Source organism: Passer domesticus, chromosome 4 (assembly GCF_036417665.1).
Source record: "Passer domesticus isolate bPasDom1 chromosome 4, bPasDom1.hap1, whole genome shotgun sequence".
In the NCBI taxonomy this organism is placed as follows: domain Eukaryota; kingdom Metazoa; phylum Chordata; class Aves; order Passeriformes; family Passeridae; genus Passer; species Passer domesticus.
In genome coordinates this window covers 22,779,706-22,798,755 of record NC_087477.1, presented here as the reverse complement: position 1 = coordinate 22,798,755, position 19,050 = coordinate 22,779,706, and the positions used below count along the sequence as shown (strand labels likewise).

The following is a 19,050-nucleotide window of genomic DNA, read 5'->3' as shown; positions in this document are numbered from 1 at the left end:
TTTTACCTGCTTCTTACAAATGTTATTCCAGAGGCACTACCACCATCTCTGATGGGCTTTGCTTTGTCCAGTGGTGGGTTCATCCTGGAGTCAGCTGGCACTAGTTCTGTCAGACATGGGGAAAGCCTCTGCAGCTTCTCACAGAAAGCCACCCCTGTAGTCCCCCTGTTTCCAAAACCTGGCCATGCAAACCCAACACAGGGGCTCAGAGAAGAAGTTGCAAAACTCAGGAAAACTTTTCCAGGGTAGAAGCACAGCTTCTTTAGCTGTTTTCTATGCATTACTGCTAATTTGATATATTTTCACACCAATGTTGGATCTATTTAGGATTTATATGGACACTGTTAGATCCACATCCCCTAACCTTTGTGTTTTTAGTTTGTCATTAGATTCAAATATAAAACACCCTGAGTGCCAATTTAATTACATTGTATTATTGACTAGTTTTCTGGCAGTATCCTGTCTCTAATTGTCCAGGCTGGTTTCTGAAGGGAGCTGCTTCTAAAACTATAGTCTCGAGGGCAATGATTAGAAAGGAAAGACTAAAAAAAGGGTTTGTGCTGAAGGAGAAGTTAGTAGTCAATACAGGCAGAGGAAACTTTGCATATTATCATGCAAATTTTGCCCAAGCTCTTGCATGCATAAAGAAGACCTCATGTACATACTCACAAATGCAAACTGAAAAACAAACCCCTTACTGAAGCAGGTACTTAAACAGTCTCATAATAATTTAAATAATCTGTAGAAGGAGTCGGTTCTCATGGAGGTTAATCCAGGGATTTTATTCTGGGCTGCATGGCCTCTGAGCCCAATAACAGCTCCACAAGAACCTCCAAGCGCATGGTGTGCTTGCCTTTTTAACCCAAGGGAGAGGGGCAGGGGAGGGAATACAGGGACCACCAACCAGACACAGGGGTCTCAGGTGAGAGGGACACCTGGGTGGGCCAATGGCCCCCCAGGGGGTGGAGAGCATCCTTTGAACCTGCCAATCACTGGATGCTCCCCTGGAATTTTGGGGTTGATAGACAGTGCCCAGCAGAGGTCAAGGGTGGGGAAAGGAGAGGTGATTGACACCCACCTGGGGAAGGAAACTTCAGGGGAAGAACTGAGGAAACTGAGCACACCATGACAGCACACTGCAACAATCTGTGAATTTATAGTTGAAATATTATGTAAAAATGGCTTATCTGGAAGATGCTTATTGGACCTCTAGGTGATATGTGGATATCAATTAGTAAGCATTAGATTTATTATTCCTGATTAGCCTTAGAAGCCCACCAAAACACTGAATTATAGCATAGAAGGACTCAGTATCTTTCTGGAGCTTAAATCTCCCTGCACTAGTGAATTCTCCCCCAAGCTGCTGACCTATTTGAAGCCTGGAGGAAATCTGCAGGTAGACAGAGAGAGCTAAATCACCCCCCTCTGCTGGGGCTTGCTTCCAGGATGAACCACTGCCATTCTGCTCTTTCAGCTGTCAGCCCAGGCTTTGTAAGGAATGTAGAGGTGAATTAGGCTGTTACTGCCCATATGTGCTCCATACCAACTTTGTCAACTAACTTTGATGTCAGGTTACCTTAATACACTAAAGTAGGTTGAGTTAGGAGATGATTTATGAGTGGATGAGACATCCCTGCCTTGGGGGTGGCAACATCTGTTAGGCAGGTGGGGGAGGAAGGCAGGGAGTGGCAGCAGCTTCAGCTGCCTGATTTTCCTCTGCTCCTGCATGTCTGCCAAAGCCCTGTGGTCACAGGTTACCCCTCATTAAAATGTCTTTCCTGGACCCGGACTTGCTGCTCGTTGTTCTCGGTGAGACTGAGGTTTACAGGATCAAAGGTTCTAGCTTTGTTTGACATATGGCCACAGGCTATATTTGCTTACTGTAAAAGACACTCTTCCTACCAGATGAGCCTGAGCTGTGCAATGCTTTCTCCAGCCTTCAGCATATGGAGAGGGGAGGGCTGCAGTTTGAAACTCCTTTCCCTCCTGCTTTTTCAGTTTTTCAGTTACCTTCCCTAATTTACTGGGTTGGCACCGCAGTTTTCTAGTGTGTTTCAGGAAATCTTTTCCCTGTTCATATCTTAAAGACAGTGCTCATTCAGCTGCAGGCACCAGTGAGCCATCCAAATGCTAAAAGGTTGGCCTGGTCACTCAGTTTTAAAGTATCCCCGTTGTTCTCCAGCTAAGGATCAGCTGTCATGGACAAAAATTTGCAGTCTGTCCTGGACACTGTATGCAAAATAGTTAGCTTAAAAAATTTAGTTGTGATTTCCGTTTGTTTGGTGTCTTGTTTTTATCTGTAGGAATCTCTATGTTGATTTACTAAAAATGATAAATTAATGATTTCCTGATGTCTTGCAGAATACAGGCAGAGGAATCGTGATAATCTGAAAAGTCTTGCCAGCATCTGAGAAATTTCAGTCACAGCCAAAGTCTTCATTGGTAAAGAAGAAGTTGCTAGCATTTGTTAATTATGCTTGCATTTTTCTTGATCAACTTCCCAAATTCAAGTAAGATAGAAGTTAATTTACCTGATGAAATGTATCTGTTTGCAGACTTCAGGATTTTATCTAAGATACATCTAGACTACATACTGGGTTCAACTATTGTGTATGCAGGTGTTTTATGTATAGAAATGGGATTTCAGGAGTAAAGGATCACTTGGGATGAAGAACACAGAACAGGGAGAGGGTATGCACTCCTGCCAAGCCCAGTAATACACATGCACCTCAGACTTCTTCTGTTTCTGCTTATGATGACAAAATAAATAGTAAATAGTATTGCCTTTCTTCCTGGTATGAAATCCATTAAAAAGACAGACACTTCTTCTTTTCTTTTATGCTGAAGAAGCTACTTGTATTGGAAGTGGACCTTAAAGAATCTAGCTGTAAGATGTTATGGAAGTACATGCTCAGCAAACATGAATAATGAGGAAGAACATCAGAAAATAGAGGAGATATGGTAAATGGGACAAGCCATATTGTGAAATGTTTCATCAGAAACTGAAATTTTTCATCTTGTTTCTCTTAATATTTTATTAGTTAGTGACAAACACCGACGAAATACTGCTGGTGCTCAACCCCTGCCAGAGTGTAAAATCTAGAAAAGATCTCCTCTCAATTCCCAGTCATTCTGAGTACAGTCTGAGCATGAAGATGCAGATGGCCAGAATGTGGAGGCAAGAGGGAAGTGTGGGAAATAGCAATAGTCCCAGTGAAGAACATCCTTATATTGTAAAACCTTATTCTGTCAAAAGCCCCATGCTTTCCTTACAGCTAATTCATATCCTGGTATTTTAAAGTAACAAGATTATTATTCTTTTAAGATGCCAAATCAAATATATAATTTAGCAGAGGTATACCTGATGTATACCTTCACTCATCTTTAGTCTGCTCAGGATGAGACAAGTAGAAGTTCAGGACTAGATTCAGATTAGTTGTATACTAAGTATACATGATGGAAAAAATTTGTACTAGTTCTCTGAAATAAATGTTCTATTTCTCATTTAATTTGCTCACTTTCTTTTGCAAAACCCCTAAATGAGTAAGGGATTGTTTGTTGTCAGTTAATTAAAACTTTCAACTAGCTTATTTCTTTATCCTAAATTTATTGAATCACTTGGCTTCTAGTGTAAGAAAGATTTGATGAGGTTAATGTAGCACAGGAAAATGTACATTTAGTGTTTTGGCTTGTGCCAAATTTTATTTTTGTGTTCTGGTTTTTTATTTAGTACAAAAGTTGTGAATAAAGTTGATCAGATATTCAGTCTGTTTCTATCTCTCTGAAGTGAGTGCTAGACAGTGAATTAGTCAGGTGTGGTGCTGGGTGTGTTCTTAACTTCTTCTGCTGCTTTCCTTACCTGCATCCTTCCAATTAAATTGTTCAGTTTCAGATTATTTGATGAAGATAGAAAACATCTGGTGTCTCCTGTGGCTTGCATGGAGTCTAGGATGGAAAAGGAACATAGCCTCAGACAGACTTGGACTGGACTCCTAGCAGACTCTTTTCCACATAACCTTTGCTACACAGCATGCCCCAATGTGTCTAATTACACCACACCAAGGGATTAAAATCCACAACAATGATTTACCTTGGAAGGAGAATGGGGAAAAAGGAAGGCATTGCTATTCCAAAGTCCTGAAGTGACTGGCTAATCTGACCTTTTTTCTTCTAGCCAGTCTTCCCCACCTACTGTTTTCACACATTCAGCTTTATAGCTTTTCAGCTTCCTCCCTAAGAATTGTTACTGAGAGACTGTCAGAGAATTTGCCAACCAAGTTCTTTCATTATCACCTTTGAAGCTTTGTTATTTCTTGTTCTCCATCCTTTTTCTCATTCTGATCTCTTATTCTGTGTGCCTCAGGGAAGCATTACAATACCACTGAATTCTGCAGATCCTGCCTCTCTTTCTCCAACAAGCATATACATGATGAGTGTGAGACCCATGCAGTGTGCATGGAGCCATCCAGCTCTGGGCTTTGAACTGAATGAGGACAGGTTTAAATTAGATATTTGGAAAACATTTTTATGATGAGGGCCATAAAACACTGGCACAGGTTGCCCAGGGAAATTGTGGATGACCCATTCCTGGAAGTGTTCAAAGCCAGGTTGGATGGGGCACTGAACAACCTGGTCTAGTGAAAGGTGTCCTAGCTCATTGCTGAGAGCTGGACTAGGTCACCTTTAAAACTCCCTTCTAACCCAAACTCTTCTGTGATTCCAAAATAATTAAGCAGGAGGAATTTGGATTGTGTTTGTTTTCTTCAGGAAATTTGTGAATGTAGTGCTTTCAAAAATCATGAAGGAACAAGATGATATCCCATGCAGGCAGAACAGCAAACCTGTTCAGTCTGCTGTGGTGTCTTGGAAATAAAATGGGTACGCATTCCTTTCTACTAAGCACTTTGCATCAATAAATACTATAAGCTCAACTATTAATTGCCCTCACATTCTGTGAAGCAGGAAAACAGCCAAAGGTGAATAATCTTAATTCCCAGTCCCTTTATTCAATATAAACAGTATTCAGTGACCTTTAGCCAGAGAATGATTTTTCAAAAGCCTTTTCAAACTCTATTTTAACATGACATCCAAACTTTCAGCTGTGCCTGAGATTTTGCCAAGCTTAGGGGAAGGTCAAGGCATTATATAAAGCATACCAGCTTCTTCTAGACATGTCCCAATAAAGAAATAAAATAGATCAATAAAGCATGTTGAAGTCATTATAATACACATTTTGGAAATTCCTGTTAGCAGAGCACTTGCGAGTATTAACTGAAAATGTGTTTTCTTTAAGGATAAGTGCCTGCAATATCTGCTGCCACTCAGTGACTGGGAGCTTCCTCTGTGTGTTGATATAATGCCCAACTAAAAAATGTGTGGGCCAGGTGGCATATCAAAATATGTGCCTTATTAAGGACACATTGGTAAAAGGAGAAGTAGGTCAAAACTCTGATCATCCTTGAATTAAACTAACCCTGTTTTGGAAGTTTGGAAATTTTTCACTCAGACGTTTGTATCTAGGTAGTCCTGATTAGGCAATGACTTTGTTCCTCTCTACTAAAATAAAATGTTATATTATTTGAACTCTGCTTGAAGGTATTGATAAGCAATAAAAGAAACATAAATAATAAAAAATAATCAAATTTGATAATATGTCATCAGTGATTCAAACAGCAAAATTAATTGTTCTTCTTAATAAAACCCAAAATCCTCTGTGTACTCCAGAGCAAGGGAATTACCTAAAGAAAAATCCATAAAGGGCTTAATGCTTGACTTGCTATGGCATATTTCCTATTGTAATTATAAAAGATTTCCAATTGTCACCTGCTGTATTTTCTAGCTGCTCACCTTTTATAGATGAGGTAAGTTGAGGAAATTAAGATAGAAGGAACTGAAAGAGATAAATATAAGTTTCCTGGGTTTGAATGGATCCTTTTATAAAATAGGGTCCAAAAGTTGCACATATTGAACTACATCATAGTCTGATCATCCATATTTTAAAGAAATGGAGAAGAGCATATGAATATGGATACAAGTAATTGATTTACCTACTTTTAAGAAAACTATACTATCATGTATTGTTAACGTAAGAAAGAAAATCCCAAGTATGCAACAGTTGCAAGAAAATGAAATTTCTTGTCTAAAAGAATTTCCAGGTTTTTAATGACCTTAATTTTTTATAGAAGACATTCTTTAAATTCCTCCCCTGTGATGCTTGCAGAAGCAAACCAAATGATTAATATCTGATTAATTCTAAAGTAGGTGAGATAAAGCTGTTATAGGACTATGCATTTACTTGTTTACAGTGTTCCTAACACAGAGTGTTTTGCTGAGCACTGACATGTTGGGTGCCTTGTGTTGTGGGGTTGGAGTTAGTTTGCTGTAACTCTGGTAATTATAAGGTTATGAGAGCTATAAAAAAGTAAAATTACTGCTCCTGCCAGGTGAGGATTTCTTTCCAGAACAAATGTTATACTTAGCTATGGTATTTAATAGCTGAAGGAGGGAAGCTTCCAGAAGGGGCCGTGCAAGTCTGCAAGTGTGGTCACCCCCAGCTGCTCTGTGAGAGCAGAATGAACAAAGAGCAAAGTGAAGATGTCAGCCTGTCCCACCTGAGTATGTGGGCCATAGGCAGGAAGTTTAATGCATTTTCCTGTTCTCCAATTAATCCCATTATTCTCCCCCATTTCTCTTTACTTCTTTAATCCTAACACATAGGAGTAGTCAATCCTAGTGGATATCTGAAGGATGAGGCATTCTATGATGTGTGATGTCAGACCCTGATGAGGATGACTGTGTCCTTCCTCAGGACACAGCAAGCATGTTCAACCCTTGTGTTTTTGGTGATGTTCCGGGAACAAAATACATGACTTTTGTGTTTGAGTTCTGATGCCCCAGGATAGGTTTACAGGACTGACAGTTGCTATAGATGCAGTGCTTTTTGCAGAGTGATCAAGACTTGCTTTGGAAACTACTGACATGAAGTTAATTTTCTGAGGAAAGCCTTGACATAGCTGCAAGAGCCATGAACTTCTAAAGGGATTTTAACTGCCAATGAGTTTGTTACAGTTGGAAACACCCCCTGTTTGATTTCACATGAAGTTACATCCAAAATATAGTCTTGGAAAATGGATACATCTTTAAGCAGTGGGAACAAATGCAGAGTACTGTTTTTTGCTCACCAATTAAATTTTAACTTCAAAAGTCAGGTACTTTTTGAAAAAAGAAAAAAAATAGATCTTCAATAAGACTTACTTCTCAAGTAAGTCTTTCTTAATAACTATTGATCCTACACGCATTAGTGCCTAAAGAAGATAGAAATGAATCTCGTAAATGTCAGAGAGAGAACATCAGCAAAATGTTTTCTGTACAAGTCATAAATTGCAAATATTTGCCTTTGGAATCACAACCAAACATAACAGCAGTTCCCTTCTCAAATGGCTAAGTAACCTTTTTTCATTTGAAAGATTTTAATTACATATTGTTAGAGGGTGATTTGTTACTTTTCAATATTTGTTTATAGGGACCTTTATAGCAGGAAATTTTCAAGCTGTACTGTTTTTGGTAGATTTTTTCTATTCTTTACTGAAGTCTTTAAATGTGAGGTCTCGTAACCTGTATTTTCATAAAAATGACAGCCTGTTAGAGCTGATAAAAATGCAAAAGCTATGGTACAGAAAAAAGGAAATAAGTCACCTTATACCTATACAATATCTATACCCATACAATAGTTAAGTGTTGGCCAAGAACCGTTTGCCACTGAGTTTAAGTGCATGGCCAACATGATCATTTGTGCCTTTTTGCAGTCAAAGCAAACATCTTCATTTAATTTTCAGAGAAATCATGTGTAACTTTATGCTGGTTTTCAAATTAATTGTATCATGGTCAAATTGCTTCCCTGGTTGCAACATAACTTTCTGTCTTTGCACATAAGCATTTAGTCTTGTAACACTCTGTAAACTGGGTGAAATATTGCAGTGAAAATGGGGGAAAGAGGGGAGTCTGTGGCATAAATAATTTCTGGTTTTAGGCAAATTAGTAATGTGAGGATTCCTGTGGGGCACAATGTGACCTAAAGCTATTACACAGGAAATTTAAATCTGCAAGTGTCTCCTGAAAATACAATTAGAAACTCTCTTCCAGACTGAGTAAGGAAAGGCAGAACTACTGGGATAAGAGAATCCTCCTTGGAGTAATACCTCAATAACTCTGCTTGCTGATGAAATTTGTGTTTAATGGCGATAATTGTTGTTGTGCTGCTTCCACCCCTCCTAACCCTCCCATCCTGAACCCTTTTTGTACTACCAGTTTTAATTTGTAAGTAGTTCTCTTCTTTGGTCCTAACATACAGAAGAATTAAACAACGCTGTCCAGGCTGCTAATAAGATCAAAATCTGTAAAATGAATTAGAGGATGGAAACAAAACTTAGTTTGAACAATAAACAAAGAAAAATAATTATTATGAAGGTCATAAGAAGATGAATCCTCAATTACCTCAGCAGCCTGACCATGCAACTATAATAAGGGGAAAAGAAATTCCACCCTAGCATATCTCATTTTAATTAAACGCTATTATTTTTAAGTGCTGCCATAAATTTTGCCAGCAGTTTATAAATCCTGACTTCTTGCCTAAGTCTGATTGCAGACTGGGAGGTGCTATGTCCACACAGATTTCTATGGATTTATTCAAAAGTAGGAAAGGACTTTTGTTTCTTGTGTGGACCAAAATAGATATAACACAAAGAAACCAGCAGTAAAAGAAAGCAGTTGTGGAAGAACAGAGTATCAGTGACCCTGGATTTCATGTGCTACAGTGTCTTTCTTTAGCATGTATGTGGTGATGTTTAGTTGGTAGATAGGAGGAGGTGATGCCATCTTTTCCCTGAATCAGTGATGAAAAAATAAGTTTTACCTGAGGTGTAACTGCAAGCTTGAGTAATGATTTCCTATCCATTTTCATGTCCTAGTAAATTACCAGAAGAATAATGTAATTGAACTAGAACATAATTTTGAAAACTTATCAGTGGGGTTGAAGGGAGACCAAACCTATTTTGCCTAGTGTGTGACTTCCAGAGAAACTCCACACATTGCAAAAGCTTATTAGCAGGTTACAGCAGCTATGAAGTGTGTTTTGAAGGAAAGCTAACTGTATAATTATTTGGCTTTGATAAAACTGCTGCTGGTGTCAACTGCCTAGCACTAATCTTAACACTGCATTGAAGCAGAATGCAGATAGCTTTACAGTTTTTCCTTTTTCTACAGCTTGAAATAGTGATGCCATTATTGCCTGATATTACCCTTAGCACAAAAAATTACTGTCTGACATATCAAAAACTAAAAATAATTATAAAAAGAAAAATAGGCCAAGTGTCTTAGAGACTTCACTAGCAAAAGCTATCCACAGGACACAAGATTACAAGTCCTTATTGCCATGGCCTCATTGCCATGTGGGGCAACAAAAAACTGTGCTTTAACAGTTTTTTGTTCCACAAAAACCAAGCCCTGGGATCCCCTGCCAGAGCAGCAAAGTTACTGGTCAGCTTAGCCTTTGGCTCTGGTCATTCACATGGAGCTAAAGATTCCCTTGTACAATAGATTTTTCTGTGTCTTTTCTTACTGTAATTATTACACTTCTAGAAGTTGCTGAATGTTTTGACCTCAGTTGCAACCTAAGCTGATCCTCTTTCTTTACATTTCATTCTGGTTATATTTCCTCTTCTTTTGGAATACTACTGGGCTTGGGGAGAGATTTTTAAGTACCAAAATATCCAGAAATGGGAATGTGACAGTGCTTTAGTTTTTTCTTAAGCTATTCTTTAAACTAGCAAAGAGATTTATGGGAAAATGAAAATACTAATCTTTAGATGATGTGGAGGCGAAACTAAAGAAAGGTGTTGTAGCAGGCCCAGGGCCTGCAAGGCCTCCTTGGCGGTCAGAAGCCTGAGTTAGGAAATGCCAGGTCATCACGTCTGGACCTTAGAAGCCCCTCTCTTCCACCTTCGAACCTTTGCTTATCTCTCTGTAAGCCTATAGGTCACTTTCCTTTGACCCTTACTGTTGGACAATTTCCAAAACCCCTGTAGGGTATATAAACCCCTACTTCTGCCTGGTTTGGCAGAACAGCTGTCACTGAGAACCTTCGTGGACCAATAAAGAATTCTTAGGAACCTCATACAGCTTTCTCCTCTCTCTCCTGGCGTCTGCTCACCTAGCAAGCTAAAGAGCTGAAATCACTGAGAGCTGATAATCACTAAGAGCTGAAATCACTATAGCTTGCTTAGGTTGCCTGCGGCTGGGAGCTGCTGGGAATTCGGACGCTGTGCTGAGCCCCACTGAGCTATCCTGGCCAAGGCAGCCCATCGGGCATAGCCCGGCTGGAAGCCACCTTTCAACAATGTGTGTACAATATTATTTAATTATCCATAAGTATGAGGTGTAGTCCTGTAGCACCTTCATTTTAATTTTAAGTATGTTTAGATGTGTGATGGAGAAAGAACTGCTAACAGCAAAGCTGGAAGAGGTAGAAGTGCTTCATCTTGGACCACAAATCTTCTGGACCTGACATGCAGTGACAAGCAATTTATAGAAAAAGGACCCAACTATGAGTCATTTGTCATGGGAAAGTGAGGAATGTATCATGTTATGCTCCCACCTTCTAAAATGTCCATCTCCCATACTTACTCATATAGTTTTCAGCAAAGGAGCAGTACATAAGGTATGCATTGGATTGTAGAGTTCCACCAGTGGCTTGTTTTATTTGTTGGTTTTAAAGTAGACCTTAAACATAGGACAAACCAAGCTTTAAGGAGAAGATCTGTTCTGCTAAGTCATTTGGCAAAAATCTGAGGAGTAAGGTGCTAACTTGTCTCAGCTTCTGTTAGTGGGTGATTGCCTCATACTACTTTGACTTTGGAATTTTTCTTATAATTTGTACTCTTTCTGTTCAATTTTCCTGTTTTATACCATTTCTCACTTAACCACTAATTGTTCAGAAATTTCTGGTGAAAATTTTTATGTAGAAATTGTCATGCTGTCTAAAGGTTCAGTGATTGTCATCCTACTAATCATAACTAGTGTGGAGTTGTGTTTTTATATATACTTAAATATCCTATTTAAAATACATTGAAAGTTTAAATAGAATTTTGTGGACATATTTGGTTCATACTCTAAGACAAAAACAAAGAGGATTCATGGCAACAAATTAGTTGCAGCATCTACCCCTAGGTGAAGACCCTGCCGTTTTCTGATACATCACAATGTTTTTCACTGCCACCTCTTGTTTTTCTGAATACATCTGTGTGCAGTTGTGAAACTCATTAGAAAGCTGGACTATTTTTCAAAGCTGCTCCCTTGGGCTGGGGCAAAGGCATGCAGCCTTTGTTTCTTCTGTGATTCCTTTTATGTTCCCATTGTCCACTAGTACCAAGTATGAGCAAATTATGCCGTGCCATGCTTTTATTGGTAATTTTGTTTTGGGTCCTCCTTTGCCACCAAGGGTAGCTTCTTGCATTTTTATTCCTCAAAAAAAGTCCATCTCTTTGTCATAATAAAACATAATGGTACTTTTATGTAGCTAGAGAGAAGCTTGCCATAGATTTGATCTAGCATAACAATGTCTTGACATACACTAGAGTACACACAATTGCTTCCTCTAATAATTAGCAACCATGGGAAAAGCTTTTTCTGGAGACATGGAGTTTAAAGATAGCCAGTGACTTCTGACTCTGGTTTAAAGCTGGGTTGTGTAATGCTAGATAAGCAGAGGAACTACATCATCTTTTATGGTCCAGGATTATAGGGATATGCCTTAAAACCCGAGCAGCTAAGGGACAGGTCAGAAAGACAAGTAGAAAAAAGGAAAATTATTACATGTTTTCAAGTTCCTTGTTGCATATAGGTAAAACCTTACAAGCACCCATGAGAAAAATATTCTGGACCCATGAGAATTATTTTGTACCCATGACAAAGAATGTAAACATCTTTGGGAAGAAAGTCTTTGGTGAGCATGTACACTAGCAACTACTAACCAATGAACTGGGTAGCAACAGTAACTGATAAAATTAAATATGATACTTTTAGAAAACCATATAAATATGAGCTGTGAACAATAAAGATTGGCTATTGCTCCATGAAGAAAAGGTGTCTTGTCTGTCTCTACTGCGACAGTCCCTCTTTTTCCTGAATTATTCATGCCCTCCAAAAATCTTTTCACTTTTCACTGTGTTTTTTTCTTTGGTTATTAATGTTTTCTCTGCCCAAAGATGTGCCTATGCCAGTCTATTTCTCAGACTATGGGATTCAGTTTAAGGCTAGTTCAAGGCTTCTTATATCTGTTGGTGGTTCTTTTTCTTGGGTTTTTTTTGTGTCACTAGTATCTGATGCTGAAGCTTCGAAGTGGATACACTCTATTTTTACCCTTCTTGAAGCATTAAGGGGTAATTCATTTGGCAAACACCTCATTCTGCTGCCTCTTCTCCTGTAGCTTGCAACGTACACATGCATCTTAAATGGGTCATTAGCTAATCATTGTCTTGAAATGGCAGATGGTAATTGCTGTATTAAAATTCAACATAACTTATTTTCCATGTAGGGCTCAGCAGAATTATCTGTGCCTCACCAGTGAGTTGATTAGAGATGCCTTAGGCATCATCTTTTCTGAGTTTTAAAAAATTACTCACAGTTTTCATATTAACTCAGAACAGGGCAAAAGTTGAAAAGAAGACAGTTCTTAGAGCATACTCTACATATTCTGCATCTTTTTATAAACCCAGTCTAACCTCTGTCTGCCTCCAATGACCCATACATGAAAGAAGAAAAGTAGAAATATTGTAATGAATCAACTTTTTCCAGGCAGGGTTCCTATTTCTTGTAAAAAAAGATGCAAATGAGAAAACAAAAAGAGTTGCTGAGCTGCAACATTCCAGTGCTGAGCTGCTGATCTTGCCAGCACTGGAATGGCTGAGGTACCATACGTTGGCAGATGTCATGATGTTAACATGGTGGAGGGGAGATGTGTTCCAGCAGAGGTGCAGAGTATTTGCATAGGACAAAAAAATGACAAATTACATACCCTAAGCCTGCAAAAGTACTTGGCTCTTAGTGAATCTCTTTCTACACTGAGGATTTTGCCATCCATACTTGGGCTGATCTGTTCTCTCCACTGCCAATGGATATGGTTGTAATTGAAAACTTAGTTGTACGGACAGCATTTTCTCAAAAGAACACTAATTCCTCTCAAAAGTACAGGAATTACAGTGGCCTAAAGAGTCCCTTTTGCAAAATATTTGAGGGAAGAGACAGAAGGTGGTGCAGCTTTTAGTGGTCACTGCTCTGTACATAGCATATTGCACCAATTTTAGTGAAGATGTGGTGGTCTTGCTCAGCTTCCCATGTCGTGAAGAAGTCTTTGGTTAGGGTCCATCAGTAGAGCTGGACAAGAAACTTTGTGGTTTTGTTTTCCATAGCCTTGGGTCCAGCTGGGTTTTGAGAACTGACTGAGTCTTGTTGGTGTGTTTATGTGATAGATGGGAAAGATGTCTGCCAAATCAATGAACAGTTGGGATGAACACTTGCACTGGACCAGCCACAGGAATGTGTACACCAGGATGAGAAAATGCCTGGGCGTGCCTGTGTACAGAGCAGTCTGAGGAATTTCTGTTTTGTTGATCAATCTATATTTGTAAATTGAAGGCCCAGTCCCTGCCTTAAGGGCTTTGCAACCACAAATTCTGTGTTGAGTTCTGGGCCCTTTGCCTCAAGAAAGACATTGAGGTGCTAGAGTGTGCCCAGGGAATGGCAATGGAGCTGGGGAAGGGTCAGGAGCACATGATGGATGAGGAGTGGATGAGGGAGGTGGAGTGCTCAGTCTGAAGAAAAGGAGGTTTGGGAGAGAGGAATAGAAAGTTGTAGCTATTTGGAAGTTGGTAATTTCTCCCGGCTAACAAGTGATGGGACAACAAGAAATGGCCTCACATTGCACCAGGGAGGTTATATTGGATATTGAAAGACATTTCTTCACAGGAAGTATTGTCAAGAATTGGAACAGGCTGCCCAGTGAAACTGTGAAGTCACCCTCCCTGAAGCATTCAAAGAACATCTAGGTGTGGTACTTAGTGACATGGTTTAAAGATGAAGATGGCAGTGCTGGATTATTGGACTGGTGACCTGAGAGGCTTTTTCCAACCTAAATAATTTGATTATTCTTAATACTACTGAAATATACCTAGTGGAATACCTAAAAAATACATAGTGGAATAAAGTATAGGAGTCACTGGGCAGAGAGTGGGACTGCAGATGTTGGCTGCAAATACAAGAAAGACGATGTGGCAGGTGGTGGAAAGAGAAGTTGTTGAAGAATTCTCCTCCTATGGTCCACCATCATTTGGAGGCTAATAAGTGTTTTCCTCATTTTAAAAGCAGAGTGAAAATTTCTCTTTTGCTTGTTACTCACATTAGGGAGGTTTTGAGAAAATGACAACAACTTTGCATTAGAAGACCTGACACGTACTCTAAGAGAAGCCTCTTTTGCCATTTATAATTCACTAGAATGTAATGATGTTCACAACAAAAATGATCACACCAGCACAAGATTATGATGAAATTTATGAGAAAAGCAATATAAGCAACTTACTTACTGGTAATGGGCATAACCAAAGCCAAAGACAAAGAGGGGTGGACGGCTTTCTATTCAAATCAAAATCAGTTACTTGATAGTCATGAAAATCAGTGACCAGTGCCATCAGTGTCTCTGCAGCTATGTGCTGAGATTAGTCAATGATTATTTCACTGGATGAGCTTTTGGAGTAAGCTTAGTTAAATCACACAGAGTTGTACCGGTATTTCTTTCTGCACTGCTGTGCTGAATGTAAACATAATGATTACTTCCCTTTCCTTCCATGAAGCTTGGTGGTATGATAAGTAAAAGTGTGGTGTTCCTGGTTACTGCTGCCAGCTGGTGGAGTCATTTTCGCAAAAGAGGTAGTTTATATCACCAGGTTCAGCATTTTCTTGATGGTTCATGACAGAAATTGTCATGTAGCCAGTGCACATTCCTATGAACAACTGGGTGAAAGAAGCTGCTTATGGACCTTTATCCCTGCCTCCTTCCAAAAGAACTGTCATGGTTTGAGGCTGGCACAATGTCAGTACCCCCATGAAAATACACTTTCCCTAGTGGCCTCTGTGAGATGTGATCAGGAACAGAGCAAAGCAGGCTCCAACTCAGGAGTAAAGGAAACAAACTTTATTAATTACAATATCTAAAAAGGGACAGACACAGCACTAAGAATGAAAACCTTCCAAATACATTCCTCCTCCTCCCATTTCTTCCACAGCATGAAATAACACCATAGATTTCCACCCCATCAGCATCTCTCAGATAATCAACTTTCAGTTCATCACCACCCCTTAAATAATCAACTCTCAAGTCTATCAGGGAGAGAGGAGTCTCCCCTTGCATCATAGGCTTCCCCCGGAAGCACAATTGAAACCACTTGTGTTTCCATGTCACTCGTGGCACCACCCGGAGAACATCGGCCCTCGTGACTTCTTCCCTCCATGTCCAGCACTCTCACCACTGCACATGGACCTGGACTGCTTTTAGGGTTCTTTGTTTAAGGATGCTCTACCCAGTTCCAAAAGCAGCAGTCTCTCAACTTCGGGACACCAGTCCCCCCCAAATTTACATAGGTCTATCCATGGCCATACAAGAAAGAGTCCAGCTCAAGGCTACTCCATCATCTCCTCCCACCTAGGATTCTTCTCACCTCTTCTGACATTTCTCATGTGCACCAACTTTCACCACGCTTGCTCATTTCTTCCTACTTCATCTCTCTCTCCTCATTCAGATTCAGGAGGATCAGTATTTTTAAGGTTTCCATTATTCTAGAAAGGGGTTAAAATCTTTGCCTCTGTCTGCCCAGAACTCCCACGGAGGGTGCCGCATCCCCCACTCCTGGTCGGCCATGCTGCCAGCACGATATCAAACCTCAAGGCAGCACAGGCACTGGCTCTCTCTCTCTCTCTCTCGGGATAGGAGGGGGGCCCGATGCTTCTCAGGGCTCCTCCACCCTTCCATCTTGCCAAGCCTTCATCCCCCTCCTCTGCCCAAGGCTCTGGCCTACGTCACCTGGCCGCATGGCTTCCCTCCCCCAGCCAGCCCTGGCTGGGCAGGGGAGCTCTGAGCTCCTTCAAGGACCAGGACCAAGAGAGAGTTCTCCTGGGAGTTCTTGCTTTTAACCCCCTGTGTTCTCAGAGGTGCTCCATACCTTCAGTGACCAAACCAGGTGCCAATATTCAAATCCAAGCACTGACTGGTTTGACCACAACCTCCCAAAAAACTCACTTCCTTCTTAACCTACAACAAGAACATAAAGCTGAATTTTTCTTACCCACATATTGGGAGTAGTAGTAGATGTAGCTACTTAAATGTACAAACATCGTTAGCTTCAAAATGAGGAACTGCTAAACTTTCACCCACAAAAATCTGTCTGATTTTTTGTTGTTGTTATTTAATTTGCTATTGGATATATATTGAAAAAGTTCATGGCTGATAATCTGATGGAATGGTGCTTCTTGTGTGTAGAAAACACTACCTGAATATGGAGCTGTACTAATGTACCACTTCTTCCTGTCTACAGCTCAGATTGGCTCACGCAAACTTTGAGAGAGTTCTGCCAAAAAAAAAAAAAGAAATATTACTTGTTCGAGGTTTTTCTGGAAGAACTAGTTTGAAATATTTAAGCACTACAAAGTTTTATGACCTAAATGAATAGTGTGAGAGATTCCTTTACCTTTGGCTTTTTTTTTTTTATTGCCAGGAGAAAACTTAATGTAATAGTGAAATGTGCTATAATCTGTCTCTCAGAGGTCCCATTCAGAAATTTATCTACCTCTTCTTTAGCATTTAAGCCTGACCATTACTTCCTGAGGAATTTAAAAAGGAAGTGTTGAGATGTTCATAGTTTAAGTGCATACAGATGTCAAATTGCTTTGTAAATGATATTCAAAAGTGTTAATGAGGGGAGGAAGTCCTATGAGAGATATCGGTCAAGATCAAGATTTGGGGTTTTGTTCCTCTTATGTTTCCTTAAAGTGGTTGAAAAATACATCCAAGAAAACTTCCCTCTAAACTGAAATGAAACAAATTAAAGAACAGGATAGTGTGAAATTTTAATATGAGTGGATGCTCTAAAATAAAATATATTTTAAGCAGAAAATGGAAAACATTAGTTTTTGTTTTTGTTTTCTCCAGAGTTAAATATGTCTCAGAAGGACTTGTGCAAATTCACTGTGGAGTAGTGTTCTGGCAATTAAAATAGGGGTAATTCAGATGCAATTTTTATGTCAAGAGCTCTTGGGACTGCAGCTGGAGTCAAGCCTATGTCCTATAGGTGGATGGAGCTTGCTGGGGAATCCAACTTGCCAGGCTTTGAAGAACTGCTATTATGAAATGCTGTAATGGTGTTAAGCTAGTGTACAGCAGTTAATAAGGGAACAAGAAATTACTTCTTTGTTTTGAAAAGAGATGATCATAGAAGAGAAAGGTGAACAATACCAGCTCAGTATTAGCCTCTTGTCTCACTTTTCTCCACCAAAAAAGTAAAGCTCGGTATTTTTTCTTTCTCTTAGCTTTCAGTTGAAAGTGCACCAAGAGAACATCAGGTTACCCAGGAAAGACTTCAACGTGAATAAGTATGACACTATTGATTAAACTACTCAGGTCTGCAAAAATAGTGACATCTGCTAGTTACAATGTTTGTTTCGCTGATTTTTTTGCTGTACTCAGGCAGCCCACTGTGTGTGCACAATAATTGTAGAACTGGGGCAAACTGTGATGCCTTTAATGTTTTGGAGATGTAGATGAAAGCTGGCCAGCTGATGGGATGAGGTTGCACCAGGGTGCTGTGTTCTGCCTTGATGGAGGTGTCACTTTGAAGGCTGCCTTTTAGTGTGATTCATACAAAGCATTTATGTTTTATTTCTGCAAAGACTTTGGATGCTAAGCCAAAGGTGTGTTTAAGCCTGAACAGGTTTTATTGATATACAGAGCAGGGATAGTAGAGAATGGAGAGATAAGCATGCCACAACTGAAATGTGTAAAATAGCAGCTGAGATCCTGAACTGTTTCACTGGTTATGTGATTTAATACTCCCTGCTTTGAGTGAGATTCATTTTGCACTCCATATCCTCAGAGTCTGTAGCACAGAGTTTTGTTGTGCTCTATGCAGCTATTAAATGACTTGCAGTTTTCTTACGTGCTATGCCAAAAGGGAGGAAATATATAGAATAGAAGGCAAAAAAAAAAAGTTGAAAAAAAAGTTTTATTACAGGATAGAAAAGAAAGGAGGATTTAAAAAATGGAATGAAAAAAACCTGGCATTTGTTAGTTGGCTGTTCATGTTAATCCTCTTTAAGACTCATGTGACCTCAGCTGGAAAACCTCTCACATTTTTCAATCTGTTGTGAAGCAGTGAGCTTAGTGACAGTCATAAGAACCTTTAAAAATCTCTGAGCAGTTTCTGGCCCCTCTCAGTGTCACTCTCTGACTCTCTAGGCTGGCAAGCCAGCACTGCTCAGTGACTTGGACCAAATGATAAATACTAAGCCTGCTTCTATATATATCAGTTAGTCTGTTCCAAGACTACTGGTTCAAAATGACGTGTCAGAAATGGATGTGTGAATTTTAATGCCATTTTTGAAAAGAGACAGAAAAGAACAGAATTTTTATTTTTGAAGTGGAATTTAATAATTTGTAGTGTATGCCAAAAAAAACATGCCCTGGATTTTGGCTGTTAAGGTAGTTCAGAGGAGTTACTAAAAGTCCTGAAAGGACAAAGCAGAACAAAGTGCTGAAAGCTTTCCCTCTTGAATGACTGTAGAGGTAACAAATTTTAAAAAATGAAAGAAGGTGTTATATAATAGATCATTTTGTCTCTTACATTGTCAAAGTTGGAGTAGGCTCCTACATTGTTATTTTCAGTACTTATCCAGATTAATTTTGGTTGCCTTGAGGAGCTGGATTTTGCTACCATATATGCCCAGAACTACTGA

General features: G+C 39.5%; 2 long non-coding RNA genes across 6 annotated transcripts in view; one reads left to right on the top strand and one right to left on the bottom strand.

Moving 5' to 3' along the window:
* The window catches only part of LOC135298702 (uncharacterized), a 28,916-nt gene extending 25,159 nt beyond the window's left edge, over positions 1-3,757 (top strand). For 3 of the 5 annotated variants that reach the window (XR_010360755.1, XR_010360754.1, XR_010360756.1), the window contains one exon: positions 2,362-3,757. This is a non-coding gene — a long non-coding RNA (uncharacterized LOC135298702). The remainder of the gene's footprint in view (positions 1-2,361) is intronic. The other 2 variants (XR_010360753.1, XR_010360752.1) reach the window with 2 other exon arrangements.
* On the bottom strand, positions 1,072-10,341 carry LOC135298704 (uncharacterized). Its single transcript, XR_010360757.1, has 3 exons — positions 10,208-10,341; positions 3,860-3,945; positions 1,072-1,146 (listed from the first exon to the last, which is right to left on the bottom strand). It is a non-coding gene; the product is annotated as an uncharacterized LOC135298704 (long non-coding RNA).
* Positions 10,342-19,050: the final 8,709 nt, after the last annotated feature.